Raw genomic sequence first — 9585 nt, 5'->3', positions numbered from 1 at the left:
AGCGTTATACGGCTTATATCGTTTGTAAAATTACGAAAACAATTAATTACATCAGTAGGTATATCTAACAAAGAGTTAATATTAGTTTAAATAACTATTAGTGTCCTCTGTTACGTGTCGTGAAATTAAATAATAATTCATGCTTAAATTTGTTAATATTCTGGCGTGACAGACGTGGCAACATCTTCAGCAAGATTCATGCAGCTGGCTACTACACAGACGTACAACTCAGCTGAGTTCAAGCTCTCTGTCCACAGGTCTCCAGCCGAGCGGATGACAATTCAGTACAGGTATTCGATAAATAATTTGCAATATCATTCACACTTCAGGATTATTATGATATGTTATTAATTTGTAGAGAGAGTCGCCATAATTCAAGTGTGGCAAAAGGATGTACCGTCAATGTTTTCCGCAAAGAAGGTTACTTAATCGGCGAACTTTCCTAGCAGTTTCTCAACGATTACTAGAAACTAGGAGTCTCCTACCCGGTTTCGAAAATCACACAAACAGACATTTCTTCAAAAATGATACTGCTTTAGGGAAACGGGAGAGATTACAATTTTTCATTAGAAAAAATTATTCATACGATTTTATGCAGTAAAACATTATTGTTTCTTTTTTCGACGTACAATAAAAATGCAACAATATTGTTAAGGGATTAGGTACAGCTTGCAGCAGTAAAATTTTTGGAAATATGCAACATTTTTTCCAATCCCTTATTGTATCTTGTACAATAATGAAAATTGATATATATAAAACACTGTCCTTCTGCTATATGAAAAAAATGGTATTACGACATAAAAAATTATCTATATATATAAATATAGGGGAGAGTCAGGTAGTATCGGACATCGGGTAATATCGGACAGTGCGTTTCTTTCATCTACCACCATATGGTAGTACCTGAATGACATGGTTACGTTTCTCTATGCGACATCACAGAAACGTAACAATGTCAATCAGGTACTATCATATTTATTTTAAATTATAGATGTGCAGTGATGAAGCGTTTCCATCATAACACATAAACTCCTTAACTTTTCATGTTCTTTCTCTTCTATTGCTCAAACTTATGTTTACAATATCATGCTCTTTCAACTGCATTCCTTATTAAATATATTTTTTTATTTTGTGTTAGAAGAAAATATTGATCTTTGACCATTGTGTAAATGTAATTTGTTTTTATCAGACAATCTATCAAAGATAGAGAATTCATCTTGCATCACATTTTAGGTACGACATGCACTAATAAATACAAGAAATTTCATCACAGAATATTGGATAGTTTTTGAGTTATGTGGGAAACGCTTCATCACTGGAGAGTAAACTGAATTTTGAAAAAAAAAAAAAAAAACTGTAAATAATTTTTATATAAATTAAAGCAAGCCCATATTCACAAAGCAAAGTAGTTGTACGTAAAGACGATACATGTTTTGAACTACTACTGAGATGAGGATATATATTCGTTTCCTGTTGCCAACCAGAAGTATATTAAACCTATCGTCGTGATTACTTGCCTCGGACTTCAGCCAACTAGACACCTCTATCAGTTCGTCTTTCTCAGCAGTAGTTTAGGTCTCTGCAAAGGTGTCTTAATAGAAATTGGGTCACTATAAAATATTATGATATAAAGTTTCCAGGAAAATATTCCTTATAATATGTGAGCAGGTTACCACAATGCATTTTTATATTCGCTGCCAGTACGGTAATTAGAAGAACATTACATTCACACAACAAAGCACTGGACACTGGTAAGGAACACGTGCTTCCACAAGCCGTTTCTTTAAAGATGAGCCCCATGTTTTCTATTAGAGCTGTTAATATGTTCTGCACTAAGAATAGGGAAAGTACTTGCCCAATACAAATTTTCATTCAGCTGGTTGAGGCGGCAAAATATACCTGCCAGAAGCTATATAAATAATTTCAAATAATAAATAAATGTAGGGGTCCACAGTTTTGGTTTTTCCTCACGTAAAATAACCTTGCCCTTAAATTGAGTCTTTACTGACTTGCTTGCATTTTCCAATAATTTATAGATTCACAAGTAGTGCCTTGGGAACGATTCAGTCTATAACTTACCATAAATCATCAACACAATCAATAATCATCATACTTTATATTTTTATATTTGTTTAGGCAAAACTTTTTCGACTGATATTTAGTCGTATATCAGTTTACATTTTAATAAATATACATTTTACAAACACATATTATCATGCTTCAATGTGATATAATTATCGTTCTACAGTGAATGTAAATAAGGAAACTTTTATGCACTCCACAAATTCTAGTCTATAAAAATATAATAAAACAATAATTCACAATAGGAAAATAATTATATTTTTTTCACTGAGAACACAAACAAATAATTTTAATTGTAAATTTTCTGCTTCGCCGCTTTTGGATCTCTACCTCCTTCAGTTCTATCACTTTAGAAGAATAGCCACTTTTTACTTCGACCGCTTTTGTTTGTCCGCCACATTCAGGTCTAACTCTTGTTGAGCATTGCCATTTATGCTCCGCCACTTTACCTTGTCCGCCTCCTTCAGGTCTAAATCTTGTTGAGCATTGCCCTTCATGCTCCGCCGATTTCTATTGTCCGCATCCTTCAGGTCTAACTCTTGCTGAGCATTGCCATTTATGCTCCGCCGCATTTTATTGTCCGCCTCCTTCAGGTCTCTCTCTTGCTGAGCATTGCATTTTATGCTCCGCCGCTTTTTATTGTCCACCTCCTTCAGGTCTATCTCTTGCTTAGCATTGCCCTTTATGGTCCGCCGCTTTTATTGTCCGCCTATTTCATATCTATCTCTTGTTGAGCATTGCCCTTTATGCTCCGCCGACTTTTTATTGTCCGCCTCCTCCAGGTCTATCTCTTGCTGAGCATTGCCCTTTATGCTCCGCCGATTTTTATTGTCCGCCTCCTTCAGGTCTCTCTTGCTGAGCATTGCACTTTATGCTCCGCCGCTTTTTATTGTCCGCCTCCTTCAGGTCTATCTCTTGCTGAGCATTGCCCTTTATGCTCCGCCGCTTTTATTGTCCGCCTATTTCATATCTATCTCTTGTTGAGCATTGGCCTTTATGTTCCGCCGATTTTTATTGTCCGCCCCCTTTAGGTCTATCTCTTGCTGCGCATTGCTCTTTATGCTCCGCCGCATTTTATTGTCCGCCTCCTTCAGGTCCCTCTCTTGCTGAGCATTGCACTTTATGCTCCGCCGCTTTTTATTGTCCGCCTCCTTCAGGTCTATCTCTTGCTTAGCATTGCCCTTTATGCTCCGCCGCTTTTATTGTCCGCCTATTTCATATCTATCTCTTGTTGAGCATTGCCCTTTATGCTCCGCCGCTTTTTATTGTCCGCCTCCTCCAGGTCTATCTCTTGCTGAGCATTGCCCTTTATGCTCCGCCGCTTTTTATTGTCCGCCTCCTCCAGGTCTATCTCTTACTGAGCATTGCCCTTTATGCTCCGCCGCTTTTTATTTTCCGCCTCCTCCAGGTCTATCTCTTGCTGAGCCTTGCCCTTTATGCTCCGCCGATTTTATTGTCCGCCTATATCATATCTATCACTTGCTGAGCATTGCCCTTTATGCTCCGCCGCTTTTTATTGTCCGCCTCCTTCAGATCTATCTCTTCTTGAGCATTACCCTTTCTGCTCCGCCGCTTTTTCTTGTCCGCCTCGTTCAGGTCTATTTCTTGCTGAGTATTGCCATTTATGCTGCGCCGCTATTTAATGTCCGCCTCCTTCAGGTCTATTTCTTGCTGAGCGTTGCCCCATTTATGCTCCGCCGCTTTTTCTTGTCCGCCTCCTTCAGGTATATCTCTTCCTGAGCATTTCGCTTTATGCTACGCTGCTTTTTCTTCTCCGCCTCCTTCCCGGTCTGCCTCTTGCTGACCTTTGCTCCCTTTATTCTGATGGTTTAGCTGTTCTTCCTCCTTCTGTTTTTCCCTTACTGAATATTTCGCCCTTTATCATACGACGCTTTTGCATTTATTCCTCCTTCTCTTATTGCTCTTACTGAATATTGCGCCCTTTATCCTCCGACGCTTTTTCTTTTCTTCCTCCTCCTCTTCTTGCTCTTACTGAATATTGCGCTCTTTATCCTCCGACGCTTTCCCTTTTCGTCGTCCCTCTATTCTTGCTCTTACTGAATATTGCGCCCTTTATCCTCCGACGCTTTTCCTTTTCTTCCTCCTTCTCTTCTTGCTCTTACTGAATATTGCGCCCATTATACTCCCGCGCTTTTCCTTTTCTTCCTCCTTCTCTTCTTGCTCATACTGAATATTGCGCCCTTTATCCTCCGACGCTTTTGCGTTTCTTCCTCCTTCTCTTTTTGCTCTTACTGAATATTGCGCCCATTATCCTCCTCTTCTTACCCTTACTGAATATTGCGCCCTTTATCCTCCGACGCTTTTGCGTTTCTTCCTCCTTCTCTTCTTGCTCGTACTGAATATTGCGCCCATTATTCTCCGACGCTTTTGCTTTTCTTCCTCCTCCTCTCCTTCCTCTCACTGAATATTGCACCCTTTATCCTTCGACGATTTTGCGTTTCTTCCTCCTTCTCTTCTTGCTCTTACTGAATATTGCGCCAATTATCCTCCGACGCTTTTCATTTTTGCTTCCTCCTCCTCTTCTTACTCTTACTGAATATTGCGCCCTTTATCCTCCGACGCTTTTGCGTTTCTTCCTCCTTCTCTTCTTGCTCTTACTGAATATTGCGCCAATTATCCTCCGACGCTTTTCCTTTTTTCTTTCTCCTTCTCTTCTTGCTCTTACTGAATATTGCACCCTTTATCCTTCGACGGTTTTGCTTTTCTTCCTCCTTCCCTTCTTGCTCTTACTGAATATTGCGCCAATTATCCTCCGACGCTTTTCCTTTTTGCTTCCTCCTCCTCTTCTTACTCTTACTGAATATTGCACCCTTTATCCTCCCACGCTTTAGCGTTTCTTCCTCCTTCCCTTCTTGCTCTTACTGAATATTTGCGCCCATTATCCTCCGACGCTTTTCCTTTTCTTCCTCCTCCTCTTATTCCTCTTACTCAATATTGCGCATATTATGCTGCGACGCCTTTGCTTTACTTCCTTCTTTTCTGCTTCCATTTACTGAATATTGCGCCTTTACTGCTTCTCCGAATTGGTTTCTCTGCGTGCATGTAATGCTTTGCTTTCTTTCTCATCCTCTCCTTAAATTTGCTATTTGAATTATTCGTCTATACCTTTCTCACATCGTTATTCTTTTCGTGCTCTACATTTTGTTTTTCTTTATCTGCCTCCCATAATCTTCTAATTACACTAGCTTCCTTTTTGATTTCATTTCTTCATTAGACCATGATTATCATTCCACTTAGCTCAGCATTGCCCGAAATCGATAAAAGTGGGATATGAATAGTCTTCTTCACAACAGCTCTTTTCACTTAAAAACAAGAACAAAATAATAAAATATACTTGTAACTCATAATAATTACTTAAATCCACATAGAACTTACAAAATTGTTGGTTACATTTAGACCAAATATAAGACGGAAAGCTTAAAATTTTAACTTGCGATTAAATTGAAAGTAAATATCTTTCGATAGAATGCGTATTTATAATTTAACATTTCGTGTAACTAGGAGGGTTGAAGACTGCACATAGAAAATTTGTATGTACCAAAGAGACAAATCCTAGGAAACAGAGCTTTCTTGTGCTACTAGTAATGTAATATCGTAAATTGTGCATATCTATAGGAGTGAGAGGGCTAAATAAAATACAAAGAGATATAATTTATCTCAGTGGTTTGAGGCAGAACATAGTTTCCATATATATATATATATATATATATATATATATATATATATATATATATATATGAGTAGTTTAATATCAAAGACGGACATCTGTTGTCTCCATAGTTTTGATCTAGAGGCACTGTTTTGTTTCACAGTGTTCTTTGTAGTATTTTAACACAATTTATTTTTTTTATACATGTAGTGTTAGACTTTGTATATAGTTTCACCATAATTGATAAGAGCATAAAAAATGTATAAGAATCCACATTATCTAAATTTCTTCTGAAGGTCACATGTCCGCCTTTGATATTAAGCTACTCATATATATATATATAATTTTAAAAAATATTGGCACTTACATCTTTTCGATGTCTAGTTTTCAGACATACATTGACACCAACGATGTTATTCAACTATTGAAATATTAATTATTTTATGTTAACGTTTACAAACCTCATTCTCGATCACATTTTGTAAATTTTTCAGTTACAAAACCCAAGTTGTATTTTGACTTCAGTCCCTCATCAAAGAATGTACAAACAGGAAGGCAAAGGATCAACTCAAGTTCAACAATGTTACTGTCTTTCTCCCACTTCAGATCGAGAATCATGAGGATTTAAGAACATTGTTTACTTATCCCCACGAAGCATCTATGAAATGTTGCAGTTAAGTAGAGAGGAGAGACTGAGATAGCTAAAGCCACATTTTTAACCAATACACTTTTTTGTGCACGTTCATTTCTTACGTATAATATGTGGAAGCTACTGGAAAAATATTTCGAAATATGCTCAAGAAATAACTGAAATATATGCTGAGAGATTACGAGCCGGCCGCACCTAGTGGTAAGTCACTGAACTCTAAACCTTTAATACGCTCTCTTCTGAAAGACTGTCTTTGTGGCTTAGGATTATATCCTTCTTACAACATCAATTAGAACGAAGAAGGACATATTTTGGAGTTATTCTAGTCTACTCTGTTTAATTCAGCACTGATAATTTTCCCTTGACTGTAATATACAGGACAACGTATAGATGCCTTCAAATTACAAGAAAGTCATATTGTACGCCTAATTCCCGTATTATAACAAAGAACAGTTGATAGAATATTGCAGTACTAACGGAAAAAAGCACCCATTGCATATCTGAGTGTCACTGGTTACAACCCAATTTTTACCGTGGATTGCATATGATACGAGTTTTGCATTGAGCATTTATAAGTGAAGGTTTCATGCTATTTATGATACTACGATAATATTAAAATATAAAAGTACATAGTAAATAATGTTATAATATTTGGTTTAAAATTCCACATTGTTAGAAAACGCGAATAGACAAGCATTTGTTAGTTTGTTACCATCCCATGGCCAGATAACTTTTATTTAATCTAAGCCAAGCGTTATGTAATTTAACAATTGGCTTTGCTTCAAGTTTGTTTGAATATTACCAAAAATACCGGAAATTATTATGCATAGTTATGTGACGAATAGTAAATGATCGGAACTCCACACCATATCGCTGAACCAGCGTACACTGTGAGTATCCAACTGCTCCTTGAAATATCTAGACAATTATATGAGAGAGCATACCTATCAGTTTTTCATAGTTCCGTCCAAGAATAAGAGGGTAACTGCGATTACAGAAAATGTTATGTCGGCGTATTTCCTAGAAAAATATAGATCAATGAAGTCTTTCATATTATTGTCTATTTACTGAATTTTAAAATGCTGGATAAATTTGAGTTGCTTTGATCTGATTACATTGATATTGTGTAAAATGTCATTTATAAAAGATAGTGCAGCAAAGTGTTCTAATTACGGAAGAGTAGGGCTCCATTGTTACTTTACCACCCTCATTTTCAATAAAATTGTTTTATTTTAATGCAGGAAATATATGTCCTTCAATTCTGATATAAGGTAGTAATTGTCACAAGGTAGTACAAAAATACATTCTGATGGTGTTACTGTATGAAACAGGTTGGATACTCTAGTAGTGGGTCAAACGTTTGTGAAAACGGTAACTTAAATTTATAGAAAAAAAAACTAGTCTACTGTATTACATTATATAATAGTACATTATGCGATGAGTCTATAATGGTAGTAATTAAGACGCGAGTATGTTTATGAAACTCGCTTGCGCTCGTTTCATAATTTTCATACGAGCGTCTTAATTACCATTATAGGCTAGTTTCATACGACTTTTTATGTTCGACCATATTTCTAAATTGAAATTATTCATAAGTATTCATGTTATTCTTATCTGACTGGAGAGCGGAACTAACCTTGTGCAATATCTCGTAAATTGTGAGATGTGCGCAGACGCGAAAGTATTGATTTTTTCCGAGACACAAATGTCATTGACCTTGATATAATCTAGAGAGTAAAATAAACATTAATCTTGATACAAACTTGAAATTGATTTAGACATTGAAAAACGAGATGACAAATTGAATTTATTTGAAAATTATTTTCAATTAACACTAATTATAATAATAACAGAACATAACCTTCTGCGGCAGTATTGGATTTCCAGCCTCCGTGACATTTCGCTAGTTGTTTTTCGATTGGATTTCCGAGGATAATCGATACTTGCGCTTTCATATTGCTACAATGGAGTTTTCTGATTGGTAGAACTTTAGTGAATAGGTGTACTTTAATGAGGTCTATTAAAGGGCTACTACATTTCGACATGGTCGAGCATAAATAAATTTTGAATTTTGTGCATACAATTCCTTTGCAATAGACAAATGTTTGACTAACGAGATTGCAGTTTGTGATCGTAATCTTGTCTTGGCCAATTAAAGTTACTGAAATCCAGTAAATTATAATATTAAAGTAAAATAAACGATATCAAACCGGAGAAAAGAGTGCAATAGTTTGTAGGGTTATTTTTATGTTCTATCGCCATCGGTGGTATCGTGGTTCCCAATATGGCCTTTGAAACCAACATTCCCATGTTCAAATCCGTAATGGACGGATGAAAATACTTGGCATAGTTTTTTATTGAGGGAAGTGAAGCTGGGACTCTGGTGTTGTAGATTTACGGCATTTAAGAAATCTGTCCGTGAGGGAGATCTCCAGGAATATTTCGCCGGTCATATCTATGTGGAAATTTCAAAGGTGCGCAATCGGCTCGTACCAGTGACTTCAGTTTGCGTGGGATTGCCCTGGCACTGACTCCAGAGCCCTAATCTACCCCACTGATTCTGAAACAGGGTCAGTCAGCATTGCAGTTAATAGGGGACCGGGAAAAAATAAAATAACATTATAGGGTAATAATAGTTTTTAAACTTTTGCATGAAATAAAGACGACATTTAAATTAATTCTTCTTAAATATTACTCTGTTCTACATTCAGCTGCAGTCTTGTCCAGCCTTGCGGATTAGTGTGTGTCCGTGGACTTTGATGTATATTGTAGAACGTGGTAGTGTGAAATTTGTTTTTAAAAACGATACAACTATCTAAATCTGACCTGCTCAGAACGATAAGTTGGAGAGATTCAAAGAAATGCATCCCGCAGCACACATATGTAATGTGCGTGTACGGTGGAAGGCGATTTCAAGAAAGAACCGAAACAGCGGCGAGTTATAGTGTTTTGCTTATTAGAGTTTAAGTATCTAGTTCCTAAGGTGGCCATAAGTGGAACAAAGATATACCATGAAACATTTCATTGCATTAGTTTTAAGATATTAAAAAAGTTGGTAGGTTGTTCGAAAATAAAACTTATTTAGTGTCATGAACTAAATTACAAAAATTAATGAAATTAATAAGCATATGGTACTGATTCTTTTTAAATATTATTTCCAAAGCAAAAGCCAATCATTTTTACA

The sequence above is a fragment of the Periplaneta americana genome, chromosome 17 (genome assembly GCF_040183065.1).
Source record: "Periplaneta americana isolate PAMFEO1 chromosome 17, P.americana_PAMFEO1_priV1, whole genome shotgun sequence".
In the NCBI taxonomy this organism is placed as follows: Eukaryota; Metazoa; Arthropoda; class Insecta; order Blattodea; family Blattidae; genus Periplaneta; species Periplaneta americana.
This window is presented reverse-complemented; position numbering follows the sequence as displayed.